This window comes from Canis aureus, chromosome 19 (assembly GCF_053574225.1).
Source record: "Canis aureus isolate CA01 chromosome 19, VMU_Caureus_v.1.0, whole genome shotgun sequence".
Taxonomy (NCBI): Eukaryota; Metazoa; Chordata; class Mammalia; order Carnivora; family Canidae; genus Canis; species Canis aureus.
In genome coordinates, this window is record NC_135629.1 from 17,930,892 (window position 1) to 17,955,614 (window position 24,723).

Here is a 24,723-nt window from a genome sequence, read left to right on the forward strand (position 1 = left end):
ACATTAAAGGGCAGCCATTCTAGAAGAGCCAGTCCCAGACAACCTGCCAGCTGAACACAGGCGTAAGAGCCAGCCTGACCCACATTAGTCCAGACTGCTTAGAATCAGCAGAACCATCTGACAAGTTTCAGGGTCACCACCCCCAAACACCATGCCATGGTATATGATATATGTTAAGCTGGGGAAATTTTAGAAATGGCAGGCACTAGAAGGACCCTGACCTTCTTCTGAAGTAGGTCTAAAATCCTCCTGTGATAGATGCTTTCCTTAGACCAGAGATAAGGAGCATTCTTATCTCTGAAGATGGAAGGACACTGAGATGCATCCAAAAAAGCAGGTCTTTCTAGGGTTTCCATGCTGAGTAAACTTAGCCCAGGCCCCTTTTGTTCTATTACATTTTCCACAACTTTCTGCTCTTCATAAAATCCAGCATAAAAATGCTTCTTCGGGTCTTCATTTCCTTCTGAAGACTACTGTGTCACATAAAACTTACATTAAATAGATTTGTATGGTTTTCTCACACCATCCTATCTTCTGCTACAGAGACCCAGCTAAGAACCTAGAAGGATAGAAGGAGAAAAGATATTTTTCCTACTCTATGCACCTAAAAACACAGTAGACTTAGGAACAACAGTAAATGTTTCTTGTGTTAAAGCAATCTGCTTTAGTATGATTCGAAATGTAGAAATAGCTAAATGATATAGGAAGAAAAGAATAAAAGCATTCCTACCATATTGATAATTGTGGTAGCTGTATAATAGATACATATGGAGATTCTTTATACTACCGTCTGTATCTTCAGTTATGTTTGAACATTTTCATAAGAAAGACATTTATAATGTAGCAATTCAGTCTGCTGAAATCAGAAAAAAGCCTAAATAATCCAGTATGATAAGGAGACTCCTTTAGCAAAAGGTGGACAGCACCTCCTGGTATACCTTTAATAAAAAACAGAAGGTCTCTCTTAAGGCTACCATGCTATCAGACCTCTTCTGTTTAAACTATATTCAGAAAATTTGAGGTCCCTTTGAATGTAAAGTGTATGTGTTCTACATATCCAGCACAAGTCCATAATTAAATGCAATATTTGTTCCTTTATGTTTTTGGAAGAAATATAAGCCCAACTTACAGTAATTACTTACACCTGGGTAGCCATAGTACATCCTCTGGATGGCATGCTTTGATACTTAATTCACTGATTTTATACAATGTTTTCATTAGATTCTGTTAAATTCCATTAATAGAGTACAGAAAGGCAAAAAAGCATAAAATACGGTAAGAGTACACAGTCACTTTGGACTATTATTTATATTTATGTATACATGCTGTGCCTCTAAATCGAACAGAAACACACATTATTTTAAAGTAAGTGTAAAGGTCTCCTGCTATTGTTGATATATTCTGGATAATAATCATTCCTAATAACCACTTGTTTTTTATACTTGACAGTAATGCTGTCATAGTGACTCAAAACATTTGACACTATGGTTTTCTAATGGTTTCATTGTATTACAAATCTTTTTTTTCCCTTTAAGTAATTTGTAGATTACCACAAATACATTATTTCTGAATTCAAAAATAAAGAGAGTATTACTTTACTGTAAAAAGAATAAAATTTGATGGTGTAGTGAACGGACCAAAAGCAGCTTAAAAAGGTAGATAGTCTGGGATAGTAAATTTCATCTTAGTGATATTTTTCACACCCTTGGCATCTTCTGTCAATAATTATTCACAAACATTTTGAAGTCAAATTTCTCAAGAGAAAATATAACAAGGCAACTCTAAAGAAAAAAAAAAAAAAAGCAACTCTTAGGATCACTATTTTTAAAACTCTCATTTCCATGGCAGCAGCTTACACAAAGTAGCCATGTCAGCGACAGGCCATCTGCCATTTCTAAAGAAGGCATGGAATGTAAACAGCCCCCCAAAAAGTGCTGTGTTGACATTCCTGTTCAGTAAGAAACAGCATTAAGTTGTTTCAGCCACTATGAATTCTAGAGATTGGAATTAACTTCATGCGTGCTAAATCATTAAACAACATTTTTCTACTCAGGAAGCTTGAAATAGATCAGCAACTTTTATTATAGTCAGCAGGAAAGGATATATTATGACACTGACATCCAAATTGTAGTTTTAAAAATAACTCAATGGATTTGTGTAATAGTCTGGGACAGTGCTATAACTTGAAATTGTTTAAATTTTATTTTCTCTTCACACTAAAAGGACTTAAGAATCACTAAGCTGCAAAGAGCAAGTGTCTTATATAAGGCTATTTGACATTTTCATGATGGGATAGATGTCACCTTCACTTCCCTCTGACCTCGGCTGTCCCTTTATAAAACTCCTTTTCATGCGATTGTCAAGCTAGTGTAAACTATTCCCTTGATTCAAGAATTAGGTCTTATGGGGAGGAAGTCCAGCACATTTCCATAAGCCTGAAGTGTGATCTGAATCACTCAACACCTGGAAACTGAGAAAGGATAAACACAAAGAAATTCAAAGGCTTTTGTTCAATCGTCTACTTGGCTAATACCATAAATCAATTTACAAGTGTCATAAACACAGTAATCCTGAAATAACTGTTAATGGCTTTTCCCTCTGAAAACAAAGGAAATATTGTATGTTATGGCCATATCCATTAAAACTCTGTTTCATGTCACCAAGTGACAAGACAAAAGAATTGCTTAGAGTGTTAATTTATCCTCCCTGCAGAAGATCAAAGAAATGTAGATTTTTATTATAAGCAAATTGATTTTATTGGGAAAATGTCAGCTTTAATTAATAATTATGTTGGATAAAGTAATATTATTAATAATACCATTTATTTAACTAAATAGCACAATATAGTGTGGTTGAGCTCTGATAGGAATATAACTGAATATAATCAATATTTTGTTTGTTTTGCCCTTCATTTACCTATGAATCTTAAATTCTTACCAAGTAGCAAGCTGCAATGACATCTAATTCGAATTATTTTATAATGGAGAGAAAGAAAGAAAGAAAAAAACACACCAAAACTCAAGATCACTTGACTGCAGGGATGAAGAAAATGATCTCACATCCCAACATATAAGGCAAATTCTGAATCATTTCTAACACACCTTACATACCAATGATGGTCATCCAAGGAATTTTTTTTTAATTGAGGAAAACACAGATGTACAAAACACACAAAATTTACGTGAAGTTAATTTTTACATATATATAAATCTGTTTAATCACCTTTCAAATCTTTTATGGAGTTTTTGGTCACCAAAAGCATTCCATCAGCTTCATTCTTAGAGAACTCCAGATGACCAGTTAACAAGAAAGCAAAACCTGTTTGCATTCCCCCAAACCACTGGATCCCAACGAGGGTAGTATCTCTCCCCATAGCTGATGTTTGTATTATGTGGGGGCAGTTTGTGTTGTCTTAATGTCTAGAGAGTGCTACTAGCATTTGCTATGCAGGAATGCAGGAACCAGAGACCCTAAATGACCCCGAGTGTTCAGCACAGTCCTGCCCAATGAAGAAGTGCCCTACCTGAAGGGTCTCCACTACTCAACTGTAAGTTAAAAAAGGCTGTGTGGTCAATAAGCCAGGGATAGGCTATACACACTATTCTATGCAGCTTTGAAAAATTTTCAGTGCACACTAGCATATAAAGGCAGACAAATTTACTTAATTTAGGATTTCATAAACTTTTCTGACTATGAAATTCTCTGTGTGTTTGTGTGTGTGTAACTTTTACCAAAATTCACATGTGGAAGAAACTTCTTTATGAGTCATCATCAACAAATAACAACTGAAATATCAACAGTGATAGTTATCAGCCTTTAACATTTATTGAGCTATTTCTATGTGCCATAATTGCTTTTCATTGTGAAAAATTTGTTTAATTCTCACATCTTCATGATGTAGGTTTAATATCATAACAATTGAGATCCATTTAAATATAGGGAAACTGGGACACAAAATGCCCAAAGTCTTACAAATAAAATGTTGAGTTGAACTTAAATGGAATGGAAGTCAATCTAGAAACAATGGAATCTGTTTCTGGAATCACTGTTCTTAATTATTATAATGATAACTATTTGGAAAAAAAATAATTTTCAAGATTTAAAGATGTGTATTGACCATCAGAATAAAACTATAATAAAATACATCAAATTAATCAAATAAGAAATATATGAAGCAATTATGGAAAATTTTCTACTGATTAATTCCATCAGATCTTAATGAATATTTCCTAGGAAAATAAGTTAAAATACTCTAATGGAACATTATTTTCAGGGATAAAAAAAATCCTGAGACTAAATAATCTAAAACTTTACCATTCAAAATTGTCTCAACCAGGAAGGGCCCATCACTTCTAATTTGAAAGAAAGGATTCATGGATTACATTCTCATCTAAAATTATCAAACAACAAACTGTCTAAAACTTAAGAACTGCAATATATGGGAGAAAGAGACTATAAGAGATTTCTGAAGTATAATCAAAGATTAACTTCAGGAAATGAGTTCTTACAGAAAGCATCCTCTTGGATCCTTTTTCTTTTTCTTGTTCCCAGCCCCACTTCATAATACCTATAATTACAGAAGATTGTGAACAGTTTTGACAAATAAACTATTGATATCCAGCTGGCAATTAGATCAAAGCTCAATTTGTAGAATTTCTTTTCTCATTCTCTACTTTTCTCCTGTCATTAAGTAATATTCCCTCTATTTACTTCCTCTTTATTTATTCCTTATATATTTCAACTTGGCTCAGTATAAAAAAATTCAAAAAGGAAATGGAGTACTTCCAGACAAATTAAAAGCTCTTTTCTTTATTCCTTTTTAATAGACCAGTAATACAAACACATGTGAAAATGTTTCATTGAGTTTGGAAATCAATGATAAAAATTAAAAGCAAGAAATTTGGAATTTTTTTAAAAAGCATAATAAATTATATATAATGTTTGTTTACAACAACTACTTTTTTTTTAATTTGACCTCATGTAAAATTTTTAAGGCCATGTCATTTTTTAAATTTCAATTCAATTAATTAACATATAATTTATTATTAGTTTCAGAGGTAGAAGTGATTCATTAGTCTTAATATAATAACCCAGTGCTCATTACATCACATGCCCTCCTTAATGTCCATCACCCAGTTACCCCGTCCCCCCACTCCCCTCCCCTCCAGCACCCTCAGTTTGTTTCTTATGATTAAGAGTCTCTTATGGTTTGTCTCCCTCTCTGATTTCATCTTGTTTTATTTTTCCCTCTCTTCCCCTAAAATCCTGTTTTGTTTCTTAAATTCCACATACAAGTGAGGTCATATGATAACTGCCTTTCTCTGACTTATTTCACTTAACCTAATACCCCCTAGTTTCATCCATGTCATTGCAAATGGCAAGATTTAATTTTTTTGATGGCTTTGTGTGTGTATATATATATATATCTCCTTTCATCTGTCAATGTACATCATGGCTCCTACCACAGTTTGGCTATTGTGGACATTGCTGCTATGAACCCTGGGATGCAGGTGTCCGTTGTGTCACTACATCTGTATCTTTAGGGTAAATAACCAGTAGTACAATTGCTGGGTCATAGGGTCTATTTTTAACTTCTTGAGGAACCTCCACACTGTTTTCCAGAGTAGCTGCACCAGCTTGCATTCTCATCAACAGTATAAGAAGGTTCCCCTTTTCCCACATCCTTGCCAGTGCATGTTGTTTCCTAAGTTGTTAATTTTAGCCATTATGACCGGTGAGAGAATTCTATATACAAATCAAAATAACAATTAAGTTTTAAAAAAATAGAAAACTCATTTTTAAAATATACCTAAGTTTGGGGTGATTTTAATGAAGTTTTCCACTTTTCTCTATTAACCAAATGCTTTTAATGAGCACACAGTAATTATAACACTAAAATGAGGGCTCAAGAGTTGTTTTTGCACCTGCTTATACACATATATGTAAGAGACTGTCCACTTCCTGAGGCAGGATCCAGATCTTATTTACCCTTACTGTGCCTGCCTAAAATATATGAGATACTTGCTAAATTTTTCTGAATATATGAATTTCATACATATGTTCACAAAAGAATATACTCTGCAAAAATGTAGAAAGTAAATAAAACTTTAAAAACCACTTTTCCAAAAAAAAAAAAACACTTTTCCCCTTGTTCACCCAAAGATAACTCAGAAATTAAATTTTCTGCCATACTTATTAAAGAAAATGTTGGTCTGAATATGTAAAACATTGATCTGAATATTGCTAGGCTAGTTGCAATAATGAAGGATAACAGAAAAAAAACTTTCAATAAATCTCATTAATTTTATCAGTGTCTATTTGAAGCCAGCTATATTCACAGGTTTTAGTGGTTCCAACAAGTGCCAATGGAAGCAAAGCATTACATTTTCTAAAATTTACTTTAGAATACTTACATCATAAACTGTGTGAGTTATGTAGGTGTGACTGAATTTTATTCCACCACATAGTGTGGTTAGGTAATATTTGAAAGGTTTTAATTAGGACTTTGCTAAACTTCCCATTAAATGTAGCAGAACCAGCTACCTCAAGTGCTTCAGCTATCTTTATGTTTCAAAATATCAGGTGGCTTGTTAATGTTAGAAGAATTTTTCACAGACAAACCAGTGGTATCCAGTATATAGGTGGATTCACTAAAAATGTTTGTTCACACGCAAATACCCTTTCATGAATAGGGTATAATAATCAAGCAAGCCCTACACCTACAGACACTTCCATTGCAAATCTAGGCTTAGGATTCCACTCATTCACACATGAGACTTTTTTTTATTGTTTTTTTCCTGATTCCGGTTGGAAGGATAGTGAATCCTGTAGCTAGAACACCACATCTGCCACTAGAGAAACTTTCTTACAGAGTTCTATCACAGAACCTCAACATTTTAATGTCTGGGACTCCAGTGAGCTGAAAGAATAGAGTATAAATGTGTGTATACTGTCTGCATGTGTGTGCACCCACATGTGTATAAGCACATGTGTACACTTAATGGCTACTAAATTTTTGTTCATCTAGGGGAACGTCAGCCTAAGACTACCCTTGTCAGATAACACCTGTAGCTGGGTTATGAGCAAGAACTAAATTGTTCATATTCGGGGGTAGCCCGGGTGGCTCAGTGGTTGAGCATCTGCCTTTGGCCCGGGGCGTGATCCTGTAGACCCGGGATTGAGTCCCACGTCGGGCTCCCTGCATGAAGCCTGCTTCTCCCTCTGCCTGTGTCTCTGTCTCTGTCTCTCTCTCTGTGTCTCTCATGAATAAATAAATAAAATATTTTTAAAAAACTAAAAATAAAATAAAATAAAATAAAATAAATAAATGTTCATCTTCCTCTGAGTCTTAGAAACTACCAATATTTACAAAAAGCACCTAATGATGGAAAAAAATGAACAAATGAGATTAGGTTGTGATCCAATAAACATCAAGAAATCATTACATGCCATATAAACTCCTGTTTGGAGGCCTTGTCTCATAAAAGATAACTTTTTAAATCTGAAAAAGTGACACACCATTAACCTTAAACCTAGTCATTGGGGCGCCTGGGGGGCTTAGTCATTAAGAGTCTGATTCTTGATTTTGGCTCAGTTCATGATCTCAGGGTGGTGAGATCAAGCCCCGAGATGGTCTCCATGCAAACTATGAAGCCTGCTTGGGATTTGTTCTCTCCCTAGCCCGCTGCCCGCTCCCAACCTACACACATGCTCTCTCTCGCTCTCTTGCTCTCTTGCTCTCTCTCTCAACAATTGGTACTGGATGGTCCTTGAGTGTGGTTTTATTTTTCTTTAATCATCATAGGCACTTAAGGATCTTATCATAACTAGGAGGGCCAGCATCATTAACGATTTCTAGTGAATATTAAACACATGAACCAGAGACACTGATGTATTCCTTCAGGGAAGACAAAGCTGTATTATGAAGATAACCAGTTCAAGGTTTGGGGTATCTCATTTTTTATTTCTATCATTATACTATTTTACAACCATTTACTATTTTTTTTAAGTTCTTCTGTTTCATCCTCACATTTTCTTTTTCAGTCTTTGAGGCAAAATCCAAAGCAATTTATCAGTTAAAAATGCTAAAGGTTGTATACTAAATTTCAGACTTCTTTTTTCCTTTGAAATTTGGAGTTTATAAAAATATCTCTCATCAATTCAAAACTTTAAGGTGAAACATAATGAAGGAAATCAACTGTAATCAATGAAATATAGGGCATATGAAAGAAATAGAATTCATGCATAATTGCAGTCTAAGTATTGTCCAAGTGGTATGTCTTTACTCAAACTCAAAAGAAAGGCATAAGCAGTTTTGTTATAAATAATCTAATTGATACATGAATACCTCAGAATGTTAGAAATTTTAAGCTTGACACTATACAAATCCTAAAAAGCAATCCTATTCCTTTAAAATCATAAAATACAAAGTGATATTTCTAGGTAGTAAAGAGAAATTTATAAATAGCTTATAATTTCCTTTAGCTCATCATCACTTTGATGATGGCATTAGACCTGACAAAGTTGATTGATCATCCTTATACTTTTATGAGATGAATTAATGCAAAATCCTAAACCAATGACCTAGATGCTAAACTGTTCAGATCTCGTACTTGTTTCCCATGAATAGGAAATAAGAATAAGAAAGCAGAATCAGCCTTATATGTCATTCTGAACTGTCTTCTTTTATTTGTATAATAACCAGTTGGATACAATTTTCTGGGGTAAAGTTATACAGCTTACCTAAATTCATGTGTTAACAGTAGAAAATAATCTTACAACTTCTGATTCCTTTTTTAAAAGATTTTATTTATTTACCTGACACACACAGAGAGACAGAGAGAGCGTGCACAAGCAGGAGGAGCAGCAGGGAGACAGAGAAGCAGACTCCTTGCCAAGCAGGGAGCCTGATATGGGGCTCAATCCCAAGACCCTGGGATCATGACAGGAGCCAAAGGCAGATGCTTAACCAACTGAGTCACCCAGTGCCCGTGACTTTTGATTCCGATACACACTTATTTTTTTAGAAATTGTACTAAATTTTTATCACATACCATTTTTAAATTAGTTTTTATTTTATAATAAAAACACATCCCTGTAAAAGTCCAAAGGAAAGTAATGAAACTTATTACTATATAGAACTTTAATTATAATTTAGCTTGTTAATTAAAAACAATAATTAAAGATTACACATTTCCCCTCTTCCTTCGCACTCTGGATAACAAGTCCAGAAACTTTTCTGTAGAAATATATATAATATATAATACAGTGTACAATTTATCATTACTACATAAATGCTACCATATATGTATGATATTCTGTTAAGTAAAAAGGCAACTTACAGAGTGATATTCATTGAGCAGGTAAGGTTTATGGGGCTCTTCCTGGGAAAGACAGAATTTATTAGTCATTCTAATTTCAGCTGAGGAAAAAATCATTGAAAGAAAACTATTGAGCAGCCCAGGTGGCTCAGTGGTTTAGCGCCACCTTCAGCCCAAGAGCATGATCCTGAAGATCTGGGATAGAGTCCCGTGTGGGGCACCCTGCATGGAGCCTGCTTCTCCCTCTGCCTGTGTCTCTGCCTCTCTTTCTCTCTCTCTCTCTCTCTGTCTCTCATGAATAAATAAATAAAATCATTAAAGAAAAAAAGAAAGAAAGATAACTGTGAAAGATTTCAAACTTATCTGGCTATACAATTACAATTTGGATGGAGATCACTGCCAGTGTTATGAATGTTCTTAAGTTCATCAACATTTCACCATTAATTCATTTATCCTGACTTTTTTTTAAGTACCAAAATGGAGTCACTTGGACTAAGCCTCACATCAACAAAAAAAGACTTAATACCTAACAAAACTGTAGTTTCAATCTCTTCCAGGATTGTAATCTTAAAGCAGTTATTTTGGAAATTCCTGGTCAGCAGTAGTGAGGCAATTGGCCTGATAGACCCATTCTAAACCACATAGATGAGATCCATCCACTTTTCCCTTGTTCCTGCACTCTTCTGCCTGAGGTTACCATTTTGTACGGCATTTCAGAGCTCCTTTCTACTTGGTAGATGGGATGTCGCCCCATTCATGAATCATTAAATAAAACCAATTTGATCTTTAAATTTCCTAAACTAAATTTTGTTTGCTTAAAATTTATTGCCCTGAGTACAAAGAATATTCACTCTGGAACAATTTTCTTTTACATTATATTTTATAATTCTAAAGACACTACTATGTTCATTGATATATCTGGAGTCACTAATAAGTGACAGTGACCCCCCAAAAAAGGGTTATGTGTTTGGATCAAACTTCATGTGAACTACAAGTGACTTTTTAGCCCCTCGGTACTTGTTCCTTGTTCTAGAGCTCCTTCTCCTAAATGAGAGAACTCAAACTATCATTCTTTGCTACTAAAATACTATTAATAAATGACAGCTGCATATATACTGTTTTCATAAATATTGTGGTTTGTCAGGCAACCTGAATTCAATATAGCCAACAGAGTCAAAAAGGAAGTAAAGTGAATCCATGACCAGGTGTAATTACAGTACAATGTATTATAGAATAATTTGATAAATAAAAACTGCCACCCAGTCACCCAAAGTGATTTCTTTTTGGAAGAAGATCCCCAGGCAGGAAGGCAATTTCCAAAAAGTAGAAGCATAGCAATGACAACTATTTTACGGCAATGAAGCACTTCTTTAGAAGAAGTGATTTTCACAGCAAGAATTTTGCATTTTGTTCCTTATACTTTTAACTAGACAAGGCTGAGTCTCAGCAAAGTGCTATGTAATTGCAGAAGAATCCCTTCTCTGAGCAAACAAAAATCACCTCCATTAAGTGTTGAATCATTCCATGGAGGATAATGGTACTCAAAAGGTAACTGCTGGTTCTAACAAGTCACTTTTGCTTGTTTATCAGGTTTGAATTGCCAGTAGGAGGTTGGCTATGAATTCTCTTAAGCAGGAAAAAAGTGTTTGTTTGTTTGTTTGTTTTTGCATTCTCTTGATTTAAAAAAAAAAATTCTCCAGAGATGAGTCGTCGCCATCTGAAGCAATAGGTGATACCAAAAAAAGTGGTCTGGAGACCAAGCAAGCCATGTGTATTTGTGCATGAAGGAAAAGCTATGCAGAGGCCTTCTTGAGGCTCAGCCCATTCCTAACACACATCCTCCAGGGAGATGATGAATCCCATCTGTTCATGATCTGGTTCCTCAGCACTCCCTATCTGGGCTGTATTATCTAGGTGTGAAAATTAATAAAGGGAAGCCCCACTAGAAATAAGTCAAGAGGTTTGGCAGGGGGAACTCTCATGTCCTGTCATTTTTTGTCAATTGCAGACCCAATTGAGACAGACTTTGCACACTTGGGTGCACACTTGGATTTACTCTCTCAGCAGGAGGAAGAAAGGCTGGCAATAGTGTAGCCAACAAGAAACAATCATAACTTAGCTAATTAAAAACCACTATACTTTAAACTTCCAGTTTACTCCAATGGACTTTTTGATTATAACAGCCTTCCCAGCTCCCCTTTTCTTTTTTCTTTTTTTTTTTCCAGCTCCCCTTTTCTTACATAAAAAAGCCTTCCTTTCCTTTGTTCCTCAGACTATGGTTTTGCCATCGCTTGGTTTTACTGGAGGGCCATTCTCTGCTCCTCCTGAGTAAGTTCAACTTTTTTTTTTTTTTTTTAAGATTTTATTTATTTATTCATGAGAGACACAGAGAGAAAGAGAGAGAGAGGCAGAGACACAGGCAGAGGGAGAAGCAAGCTCCTTGCAGGGAGCCCGATGCAGGACTGGATCCCGGGACTCCAAGATCATGCCCTGGGCCAAAGGCAGGCACTAAACCGTTAAGCCGCCCAGGGATCCCATGTCCCTGAGTAAGTTCATCTTTTGCTGGTAAAATAACTAACAGTTTTGGGACACCTGGCTGGCTCAGCGGTTGAGCGTTTGCCTTCAGCTCAGGGCATGATCCTGGAGTCCAGGGAACAGGTCCCACATCCGGCTCCCTGCATGAAGCCTGCTTCTCCCTCTGCCTCTCTCTCTCTCATGAATAAATAAACGAAAGCTTTTTAAAAAATAACTAGCAGTTTTATTTTAAGGTTAACATAGGTAAAGAAGATCTAGGCCAATAATCTTTTAAAAAGGAAAATCTTCAGGGGTGCCTGGGTGACTCAGTCAGTTAAGTAGCTGCTGAGGTTATGATCCTGCAATCCTGGGATCAAGCCTCATGTTAGGCTTCCTGATGAGCAGAGAGTCTGTTTTTCCCTCTCTTTCTGCCCCTCCCCCGGCTCATGCATGCTCTCTCTCTTTCTCTCTCAAATACATAAATATATTCTTTAAAAAAATAAATAAATAAAAAGGAAAGTGTCAAAGGCACTGTAAGAGCCAAGGGCAGGCCACTCTAAGATGAGCCACTTTGAAATGAAGATTATTTTATGTTAAAAAGCAACCAAACCCCAGTCGATTCAGGAAAAGCTCTTTACCTCTCCACTTGACTACCTAATCTAGATAGAGGACTTGCTCCAAGAAGAGAGCTATCATTGATAACTGCATTATGATATGAACTTGGTACAGTAGACAAGGGCAGAGTCTTGGTCAAAGTCCTCTGTGTCCATTGTTTCTGAATGGCTCACAAACATTTCTTTACCAAATATTTACTCGTTTTCATCTTCTTGAGGATTGCATTCATTCCCTTTAAGGTCTCAGACCTCTTCTTAGATCAGAATAAGGTATATACCTCATTTTGCCTCATTTTGTTTGGAATTTGCACATTTCTGTGGATTCTCCATACTCACAAAATTAAATTGGACTTTGTCCTATTAATCTGTCTCATGTCAATTTGATTCTTAGTCCAGTTAGAAGGGCCTTAAAGGGCAAGGTAGGTTTTTCTTCCCTGACAGCATCTCACTACTTTTAGAATACAAATCAAAAACGTTCTATGTCCCACAAATTCTGAATGGTCTTGGCCCTGCGCACGTCTCCCTCTCTCTCCTCCTTGCTCATAACTGCCCTCAAACTCTTCACTATCTCTTGCCACATGATTTCCCTCAATCGAAAGCACTGTTCACTCCCTTCGCTTTTTGCCTAGATAACTTTTTTATGTTTCAGGTCTCAACCCAATTTTACTTCTTTTATTTTTATTTTTTTATTTTTTCCCCCAGTTTTACTTCCTTAAGAAGCCTTCTAATATCACAGGGTTTGGGTTATATTGTTTGTTTTTTTCCAGTTTGGAACACTTGACCAATATCTCCCCATTGCCTCCATCCCCAACCCCTGGTAATCACTATTCTACTGGATCTCTGAGTTTAGGCTTTTTTAGGTTCCACATGTACGTGAGAATATACACACAAAGGTTGGAACAGCATTTGTCTTTCTCTAACTTATTTCACTTAACATGATGCTACAGTGTATTATTTGTTTACCTAGCTGTGTCTCCTCCAAGACTGAAAGCTCACAGGATGCAGGAATGTTCCCTCTTACTTATCCTTATGTAGTATCTCACACATGAACAATTGTTTGGTAAATGTCAGCAGAATGGATAAACTTGAAACTTGTACCGATTATATTATATACTAAGATTTTACCTTTCTCATAATATTAAACTATGTTATAGCTTCACTATTGCCTTGAAAATACTATTTTTTTAAATATTACCATCTATGAAGAGACTTATGTGCCATGTACCATGCTCATAGTTTCAGATTCATGATCTGTGGTATTGATTTTGTGTTCCTCTCCTTAGACTATAAAAAAATATGTGAGGGCAAGGGATTTTTTTTTTTTTTGGAAAGATTTTATTTATTTATTAGAGACAAAGACAGAGGCAGAGAGAGAAGCAGGCCCCATGCAAGGAGCCCGACCTGGGACTCGATCCCAGGTCTCCAGGATCACGCCTGGGCTTTAGGCAGCGCTAAACCACTAAGCCCCTGGGGTTGCCCGAGGGCAAGGGATTTTTTTAACTACTCTCTGCATCCACATCACCAAGAAAACATGTAGAAAAAATATGGTTATCCAGCAAGACTGCCATTCATTCTATCCCTTTATCAAGGTACCACTCCTCCTGAAATGTAAGGTAATGGCACTGACTGACGGGAAAGTTCTTTTTTTATGAAATGTTGACTGTCTAGCTTTGTCTATGGCAAACAAATTTGGAATCTATGGTTTATGGGGCATGGTGATTTGGAGAAGTTATGCAATTATCTGAATATAAAATTGAGATTTTTATAATCTAAACTCCATTTGTGCAAATAATGAAAATGTCACACATCACTTACAGATCTCCTCTGTAAAAATGGGCCCAGCACATGCTCTGATGCAGCAAGAAAGAACTTGGAAGCTTCATTCACCGGAATTCAAGGACTTCTCCTTTAGGTAATCATATGGCACAGGAAAAACAGGAAGACATTCTTGACCTCCAGTGAATAAAATTCTCAGGTCCTCTCTTGTCAGACCATGCATTGGGACCAGTTTTATAGGGCTTCCTGTGCCTCATGATTAAAATTTTAGCAAATCTAGATATTTGGTCAGATTCTTAATTTACAGGAGTCTGTTTGTAATGTTATTTTTTGCTGGAGTTTAATTTTGTTTGTAATAATTTGACCCATTGTATTACCTCAGCCTCCAATAGGTATTTCTTAAAAGAACACATTTTTTAATGTCTATTTAACATAATGGGCTGAAATTCCGAGTTAGACCTCATTGGATATATCTTTTCTTTTAAGATTTTATTTCTTTATTTATTCATGAGAAACACAGAGAGAAAGGCAGAAACATAGGCAGAGGGAGAAGCAGGCTCCCTGTAGGGAGCCTGATGTGATACTCAATCCCAGGACCCCGGGATCATGACCTGAGCCAAAGGTAGATGCTCAACCACTGAGGCACTCAGGTGTCCCTCATTGGATATATCTGATGGACATTCATATGTTGTCCCTTTCCAGAATTATATATTGATAATTATATTATTGATATAGTCTCCCTTTCCAGAATTATAACTACTGAAAATAGCAAAGAAGACAAGTTATATACATTGAAATGGAAGTAACAAGTCCACTCAGGAGGTTTACTAACATAATCACAGGTAACTGTCAAGGAGCCATCTAATATACTCTACCTCTGGACCTTATACCTATACCAGATCTACAGAGTTGATTTGTATTTTTTTTAAGATTTTATTTATTTTTTCATGAGAGACATAGAGAGAGAGAGAGGCAGAGACACAGGCAGAGGGAGAAGCAGGCTCCTTGCAGGGAGCCCGATGTGGGACTTGATCCCTGGACCCCGGGATCATGCCCTGAGCTGAAGGCAGATGCTCAACTGCTGAGCCACCCAGGTATCCCAAGAGTTGATTTGTATTTTGAACTCTAATGCAACCCTATAAACACTAAACCACAGAGATGGCCCAGATAACATTTCCTGCATCAGAGTAAAGAATTCACAATATTACAATCAATTTGATTCCTGTTGTTAGCCAAGGGTCTGTTTCTCCAGTCCCGCAGAGATGAGGCAAGAATGGAGCTCTCTTTGAAGCTAACAAAAGCTTAAGGTCAGATCATCTCCATGGGATATAAAGCAAACCAGGGAGAAATGACAGCCAAATGGTATTTGAAGTGTTCCATCAGAACAAGGACTTCCATAATACAGATCATTCATGCATTATTGGATGGCTTTGTTCTCTCACCACAACGTTTGAAGTATTGTATGGTTTCAAAATATATGATGCCTTCCTTCCATTGGCTGAAAATAGCACTATTCTTTGAGAATTGTTATTTTATTTGTTCATACCATATTGAAAGGCACTTACAAATCTAAAATTAATTTTACTCACAATTCTCAAATTACAATATGCCTCCTTATAAAGCCAAAATGTTCTACATGGCAAAAAAAAAAAAAAAAAAAAAAAAAGCAAATGCAAATATAACATTAATAGTATTATAATAATGATAGTAATATCACTTTAATTTTCTTACCACAAATTACACTTTTCTGATCTCTTCTCTTCCTCTCTTCTTTTTTTTAATTTTTTTTCTTCCTCTCTTCTTGTACTCATGTCATGCTTTGATTCTTTTATCTCATTATCTCTGTCTCTCTACCTCATATTTATTTCCCCATCCTCTAACTAGGACTCGGTTATAGTCCTTTCACTTGGTACCTTTCCAATCCATGTCTTACATATTAATTTCCAGATTCCCACATATCTTTTCATTTTTCTCTAATACACATTTTCTCCTCTACATGCTTCCTATCACTTCACCATATTCCCCTGAATTCACTATCAATTCTACTGTTGTAATTATACACATATGTATTTCAAGAAATGTAAAAAGAGATCTCATGTACATTGGTTTAACTGCTCTGCTCTAATTTAAGTCTGTATTATCTGTATTTTGTTCTTGACAGGATAGACAACCATTATGTCTAATAATATTTTTATGTCTAATAATATTATATATTTTTATTATATGTCCACCTCTTCTCATTTTTTTTAATAGGTTCTAACAGATTTTGTCCCAGGTGTGTGCTCATAGTCTAAAAAAGCACTTAGACTCTCTGACCTCTTCAGGTTACTGTGACAGGTGTAAGAGATGAACCTGTGACTCAAGGGTGGGCAGTGAAAACAATTCCCTAAGAATTTCTATACCTTCTTTTCCTTTGTGGTCATGAATCTATGAAAGAATGAGTCAGAAACTACCAATGACCATGGTTCTACACTCACAGAGAAGTAAATGAGAAAAGAAGGGAGAAGATAAGAAAAGAGAAAAGGAAAAAAAGAAAGAAAAGAAATGTACACAAATGAAAGAGGACTTTAACCACTTCCATTTTGACCTCAGTCTGTATGTTCTAAGTTCTTCTTTCCAGCTTCTTGTTTAAATCTGGCAAAACCCGAGAGAAAATCATTCCATGATGGGAACCCAAACTACCCTTTGTTGAGTTACCTACATGATTGACCTCAAAACAATGATTAACCTGATCTTTACGACCCAGCTGCAGTATCCACCGACCTTTCACCCACATTTTCCTTAACAAATCTAGAAGTACTTTCAGCACCTTGGAGACAGCCTTTAACACATTAGTCCAACTGTCTTCCCAGTGTTGGTTTCACTAAAATAATCCCTTTCTTGCTTCACCACCACTTACTTGTCTCTCTGCCTTTGAATTTTGTCAGTGGTGCATGACGGAGTTTGTCTGTTTGGGACCTCTGGAGCCAGGTGCTCTTAGGTCCTCAGGCCTGAGTCACACAAAGAGAAGCAGAGATGGGTATGAGAGAGGTTAAAAGCATGTGAGTCCTAGTATTAGGTATCTCTAAGGCCAGGTCCACCCATATTTTCACATAGTTTTCATATATGATGAAATGAATTCTGAATTTAGTATTAAGTACTTAAGTTTTGGTCACTTGCAATATCTATAAAAGATACAAAAATCTGTATATTTGAGTACAGAGCGTAACTCAGTGATAGGCCAGGAATAATTTCCAATTTGGAAAAAAACAGGTAAGTATTTATCAATTAAGTAATTGATTGCATAATGGGATATTAAAGTAGAAATTTCAGCTGAGACAACAGAAGCTCAAGAAATAAATTCCAAATAATATGCTACATAAATCTCAGCATTCACCAAAAAGAGGCGAAACTCCTTCCCAAATCAAAGACTTTTAAAAAAAAGAGATGAAATGTTGAATGGAAATTAGAGGAGTATTTCCTTGGGGAGAGTTGTACTGTGATTCTGATTCCTACCCTCCCCCAGGAAGGAGACATGATATGGCTCCATCTTCTAAACTCAAATCAAATGAGAATTAAGAGTTAGTGATGATTTTATGACCAATCTACAATCATTTCTTAAAACATAAGCCTGGGATCAATGGAACAGAACATACTTCATTCACTAGATAAGTGGCCTGATATTTGGTAAGTAGCAAATAATTAATAGTAAAGGAAGTACAGAAGAAAAGCCAAAGTCATTGCTTTGCTTTATCAGCCTTTTTCATTTGCACAGCAAATTGTGCTTCATTGACATTATAATACTTCCAATTCAAACTGCACATTTAAAGGCAGATAATTTATTTTTCATTGTTTTAGAATAGGACTAACATTTCCCTTTACATTTTTATTTAGGGACCCTGCTAGAAGTGGATGATTCAGAACAGGAAAAAAAAAATTACTTTTGAAGAGAAGTAGAATTTGCCAGCTAATATGCCTCAGTGGCCTAAGGATTATTTTAGGCTTATTATCTTTAAGAAACAGCAGGCAAATGAGAAACTTGGAGTTATCCTTTTGTAACAGACATTTACATTTATAAGGGAAATCTCCATTTGTAAGGGTGTCGTTTTGGCTGTACCAGGAAGAGGGGGAGGACTCTAAGTCTAGAAGCTCTTATCAATATGAAGGCAACAACTTAAATCTACATAACAACCTGACCTTTGTTTACTGTGTTTTTCCTGGTAAACTTCCAAACAGGCATCCCCTTCCCCCCAACATCTTCTTTTGCTTTAGCTGAAAGAAGGTATTTAAGGTGATGGCTTGAGCTATTTGGGAGAGTTATTCAGTTTTCCTGAGGTATCTCACATATATATAGAAGGTATACAGGTTATTAAACTTATGTTTGTTTTTTTCTCCTGTTAATCTGTCTTTTATTACAGGGCTTTTCAATCAAGAACCTAGGAGAGTAGAGGGAAACTATTTTTCTACACTCACACTTTCAAGGAACAAAACAATAGAAAATTCTGCATCCATAATCTCTTATTATAACTTCAAGCTACTTTTTAATATGGTTTTTGATAGTAGTCGTGGTGATGGTGGTATTACTTTTGTTTAACTTTTACCCACATAAGTCCCATTTAGTGCTTTTGCCCATTAGTCAAAGGGCAAGTGATGTTTAAGCAGCTGCTCCTTTTGCACTTTTGCAGTAGTAGAAACTCTCGCAAATTAAATGCTGTTTGCTCTTTGCCTTCTCTAACCTTCTTGGTGTGGTAATTGTTTATGTAAGGAAAGGAATTCTGCATGGACCTTTAGCTCCTTATTATTTTAATAGACCCTCCCCAAATATGTGTTGAAGTCCAGCTTTGTTTCTCCACTCTGATAGATGCAGAATGGGGATTGGAAGGCAAATTGTGTCTTATCAACAGAAATGAATTGGTGGAATCATATTTATGGCAAACACGAAAGAAAAAAGAAAGAAAGAAAGAGAGAGAGAGACAGATGGGAAGAAAAGGAAAGAGAAAAGGAAAGAAAAGAGTAAGAAAAGAGGGAGGGAGAGAAAAAAAAGGGAGAGAGGACTAGAAGGAGAAAAAAAGCCAAAGTTCCATTTATCTATAAATTATCATTTTAATAAGTATAATTACAATAATACGTAATCTAAAATATCTTAGAACGGCATGACAGTGGCACACAGCAAGCATTCTATAAATGTTTATTAAATCAGTAAAAATGAATAAATTAATGACTTGTAATTTTACTCCAATTAGGCATATATTGTCATGCATTTTCACAGTGAGTAGTCTGAAAGCTTAATTCTGGTTAACTTCACTTCTGAAGGTAAAAATACATTCCATCCTGGGATGTGGTGAATCCAACTTAGTAATTATGATGATTATGTTAGTTTTCACTGTGGTGTACTTTTGCTAGTATAATAATTTTGTTTTCAGAAAAAAGAATAATATATGTACCCCCTTGTTCACTGCAGTGTTATTTACAATGGCCAAGACACAGAAGCACCCCAACTATATATCAATGAATGAAATAAATTGTAGTACACGCACACACATACTCTCTCTCTCTCTCTTTCTCTCCCTGGAATATTATTCAGCCATATAAAAGAATGAAAATGTGCCATTTTCAACAACAAATTGTCTTTTGTACACGGTCATTATTTTTCAAATATCACTCAAAATGTAACCCTAGTTTGTTTTTCTAAGCTCCTACAAATAAATATTATGTAATATGAGTTCTGATTAATTTATATTTATAGTTAAGATAAAAAATAGCCTGCTTGATTCCAACCATTATTGTTAATTCTTTTATAGCCTTTCCCCATATTAGCATCAGGAAGCATAATGTAACACACGTAAATATATTCAATGACATCTTCAAGTCATAGTGGCTCAGAATCATTTGTAACCTTTGACAGCAGCACAAGAGTGAAAGATGTAGGAAATTCACCAGCATCTCAACAAACATTAGAACACATTCTGTTTGACCTTTGATTTCTGAATAAATATTCCACATTTATGGGGGGGGGGGGTTGGTTTGTTTTACATTTGTTTTTTTTTTGTTGTTGTTGTTGTTGTTTTTGTTTTGTTTTGTTTTTTCAGAAAAACAGGGAAGGATCCAACTGGTTGAAAATACAATCTATTTCTTTCCCAGCCAGTCAAGTTTTCTTTTATAGTTTCTACCTCACCATTTCTAAACATTAACAACTGTATAATAGTTCATTGTTTAAAGGAAGTAAAATTATTTACTTTCTTTTTCAATTATTTACTTTCTAAACTAATCTGAAGTACTGTGCTGTATCTATATATTTATATCCAAATGCAATCAATAAACATTTATTTGGTCTTACTATAAGCCCACAAATCAGGTTGATAATAATCATTAAGAAGCATTGGTACTTCATTTAGATAAGAACATTAATTTTTCCCCCCTAACAAGATTTACCTCCTGGGGCTTGGGGAATCCAACTTACTAATTATGTTGGCTATATTAATTTCCACTGTGGTGCTGTAGACAGTGTTTCTCATGTAATAATTTTATACTTAGAAAATAATTATTTTAAAAGGATATACTAAATGCTTATACAAGCTGACTCTTGATCTCCACAAGTAAAATAGCAAATTAAATAAGTCTTCAGTAAAGGCAAGCAAAGCTTTGTGATTCAATATGTGCACTTACCACAGATAGTCCCTCAGTGTCTAAAAGATTAGACCCCCATTCAAGCAACAGCTGCCCTGTTTGCACTACCACAACAACCTTTATGGTCCTGACTTAAAGCACTTTTAATAAAAATGATATGTCTGCCACTTAGATATGTTTCCAGCACTTAAAATACAGAGTCAGCATTTCTGGAATGTGAATTTGTAAGGAACGCCTTTATCATTTCCAGAGCTTATACACAGTGGCAAATGCAATAGAGAATGAGACATTGATAACAGATAGTTTTAACATAATGATAAGTGCAAGGTGAATCACTGTCAGCTCTTCCTTCTTCTGTTTAACACTGATATCAAAATAAGCACTTGGATTCAAGGCATGAGTATAAATCCTGCCTCAGAAGGAGTATTTCCAAACATGTAAAGGTTATATTCATAAGCTGAGCTGCAAAAGACAACTTTCCTGCTGTGAGGCTCCACAGGACCAGCACAGTCAGCAGGATGTTAAAAGTCCTGCTGCAGACATATGTTAGCAAAGCTATTGGATGGGTCCAAGGCTCATTATGTTTGCTGACAATCATTTTGAAAAAGCACAGACCAAACACTTCTAAGGCAGCCAGTACAAATATGGATCAGTCAAAATTTCTAAAAGGAGGAAAAAGGTGTTCTTTAAAATTTTCTTATTTGAAGAGTAATTATACGTTAGTAATTGCATTTATCAATGTTCAGAATTTTTTCTCACATAAGACTGCTTATATGAACCAGATTATTTTTATTGTAAGTTTATATTGATGGTCTTAAAACTGCTGTTACAAGAAAACCAACTGTATGGCCACACGGTAGGGCTTCTTTCCACTGCTGGGTATTTAATTCCCTCTGAGGAACAAAGAATAAAAAACAAAACCAAAATCAACATGAGGAAAACTGTATAGTTTACTTATTCAATTTATTTTGCAAGTGACCGCATAAAATGAAAAGATGAAGGTAAACATATCCATAAAAATAAGGAAATAGCATTAGTTATTTCCTTATACTGTTAAAAGCTTACATTTTATATTTCCAGGGGATGAAGCTATTCAAAACTCATTTGTCTTTGCTAACTTCAAAATTAACAGTTTCATTTGTTAACAAATCTTTTCTTTTGCCCTTGCCTTAAGAGAGTCACTAGTTCATTATTATATTTTAAACATGTATTAAACACGCAATTCTCCTCTTATGAAAAATCCTATATTAATGCATTAAACCATATAAATGTCATCTATAAATTAATACAAATGAGAATTACTGTTATTAAAAATAATTACAACTATCATCATAGCTAACATTTTTGTGTGTGCTTACAGCTGTACTCATCTTAGTGGCATTTGAAGTTCACAGTGATTCCACAAAATTCCCCTTACAAATGAGGGAAGGGGTCCATACAATCCTTGAAAAGATTTAACTGAATGCCTACTATATTCCAGGTACAAGCCAGCGGCTGGAAGTAGAGAATCTGGAGGGCATGGCTCCTTCCCCAATTATATTAGGAATAACTAATTAGAATTTGACACTGAAATAAACCACTTAGAAATCAAGAGAAGAAAGGAAATACTAAACCAAGGTCTTTGATAATTTACTCATTAAGTGACTAAGAGCAACTAATTTTCTTTTCTAACTTAAAATACTTGTACAGCTGGCCCTCATTATTTGCAGATGCTATATGTATAAATTTACCTAGTTGCTAAAGTTAACTTGTTCCCCCTGAATCAGTACTCATGGCACTTTTAAGGTCATGTACAAACATGTACAGAGTACAGGAAAATTCAAGTTACCTAGCACATCTGTTTCAGTTGAAGTTGAACAGGACGATTTTCCATCTTCTTCCAATTCTCATATTGTACTTGAGTGCCCTTTTCATGGCCTATTTTATTTTTCTTATTTTTATGCTTTTCACTGGTGATTTTGTTATTTAAAATGGCTTGTTTGGGGTGCCTGGGTGGCTCAGTGGGTTAAGCAGCTGCCTTTCTGGCTCAGGTCATGACCCCAGGGTCCCGGAATGGAGCCCCACAGAGGGCTCCCTGCTTAGTGGGGAGCCTGTTTCTCCCTCTCCCTTTGCCCCTCCTCCCTGCTTGTGCTCTCTCTCTCTCTCAAATAAATAAATAAAATCTCTAAAAATAAATAAATAAATAAACAGCAAGCTGTTTTATTGTATTTTTTAAGAGATTTTATTTATTTATTCATGAGAGATAAAGAGAGAGAGACAGAGACAGAGACATAGGCAGAGGGAGAAGCAGGCTCCATGCAGGGAGCCTGACGTGGGACTCGATCCTGGGACCCCTGGATCACACCCTGGGCCAAAGGCAGATATGCTCAACCGCTGAGCCCCGCAGGCATCCCAAAGGTTTGCTGTTTGAAAGCATATTGCTGAAGCTCTGCCTGGTGTTCCCAAGTCCAAGAAGGTTGTGATATGTCTTGTGGGGAAAATAGTTACACTGAGTCTTATTCAGAAATGAGTTATAGTGTTGTTGGCACCAAGTCCGATGTTAATGAATAAAACAGTATTTACTAAATAAGGTGTCATTAAACAAAACCATACTTAAAACAAGGTTATGAATTGATTACTTGACTAAAACGTTGTGCCCAGGAGCTAACAGAAACCTAACTTTGTATTTCCCCTAGGAGCCAGGGTTCAACATTCACTTTGTATTTGTGACAACTTTATAGAATATAACTACCACGAATAATGAGAATCAGCTGCCAGTGTTTTGGTTTTTAGTTGGATTTCATAACATCTCTTATATTCTGAATGAGTTTCAGAATAAAACCACTTATCTTAATCTGTAAAATATTAAACAAAAAAATTCAAATATTAAATAGCATTCTTAATAAGTACATTTACAGAATTAAGCAGGATACTAAGTTTTCATGTCTTTAGGAAAAAAAGAAACAAGTTTTGCAGCAAGTGCATTTTTAATCCCCAAAGTACTATATATGCATTTGTTCCAAAACTCCCTTTTAAAGGAAGAATATGGGAACCCCGGGTGGCTCAGCGGTTTAGCACCGCCTTCAGCCCAGTGCATGATCCTGGAGACCCAGAATCAGAGTCCCACGCCAGGCTTCCTGCATGGAGCCTGCTTCTCCCTCTGCCTGTGTCTCTGCCAGTCTCTCTCTCTCTCTCTCTCTGTTTCTCTCATGAATAAATAAAATCTTAATAAAAAATAAAGAAAGAATAGTGTTTTCTTAGAGAAGACTAAAAAAATAAAGCAAAAATAAATGTCTATCTATCATTTATCTATTTGTGTTTTTTGAGGTTTTTGTTTGTTTGTTTTGCTTGAATCCTAAGCTTCTAATTCACACATTTTCCCCTAGATCACACCTCACTGTGTCATTTGATCTGTTTTCTGATGGAAGAGATAGTGATTAAAGGTTTTGAAAAGGATGAAATGTAGTAAACCTGATTAAATACTTATCAATCTCACAATCAAGCTTGACTCTAGCCATGTTGAATGATAAGCTGTTTTCTCTATCTAAAGATGCTGTTCCTGGTCCTGTTGATTTAAAAAAAAATTTTTAATGTCCATTCCTGTGGACAAAGCCTGACATAAGGAGAATACAAAGTTAAAACAGAACACATGCATGCCATTTGTCAGGAAAATGCTGAAAGCCTTAACCAGTAGAAGTGTGGGGTTGGCAGGGAATCACTCACATCCTCCTACATGGCCCCCCAGTGACAAACAGCATTTGTGAAACAGCAGGCCAGGGGTCAGGGTAAAATCTGTAGAAATGGAACTGGGCCAAAAAATAGAGGAACCTTAAATCTGTACCCTTGACCTCATTAGCAACAAACTGTAACCAATTGCTAATTACCTTATGGCTGTATCATAAACTGTGTATGTG

At 35.7% G+C, this 24,723-nt stretch overlaps 1 protein-coding gene across 9 annotated transcripts in view; it reads right to left on the reverse strand.

Annotated features, from left to right (window-relative positions):
- Positions 1-24,723, reverse strand: part of CHL1 (cell adhesion molecule L1 like) — a 195,940-nt gene that overhangs the window by 80,840 nt on the left and 90,377 nt on the right. For 3 of the 9 annotated variants that reach the window (XM_077858038.1, XM_077858040.1, XM_077858039.1), the window contains one exon: positions 9,342-9,383. The exons of the other annotated variants lie outside the window; for them this stretch is intronic. The gene's annotated coding sequence lies outside the window, so the exon portion shown is untranslated. The remainder of the gene's footprint in view (positions 1-9,341; positions 9,384-24,723) is intronic. 9 annotated transcript variants of the gene reach the window in all.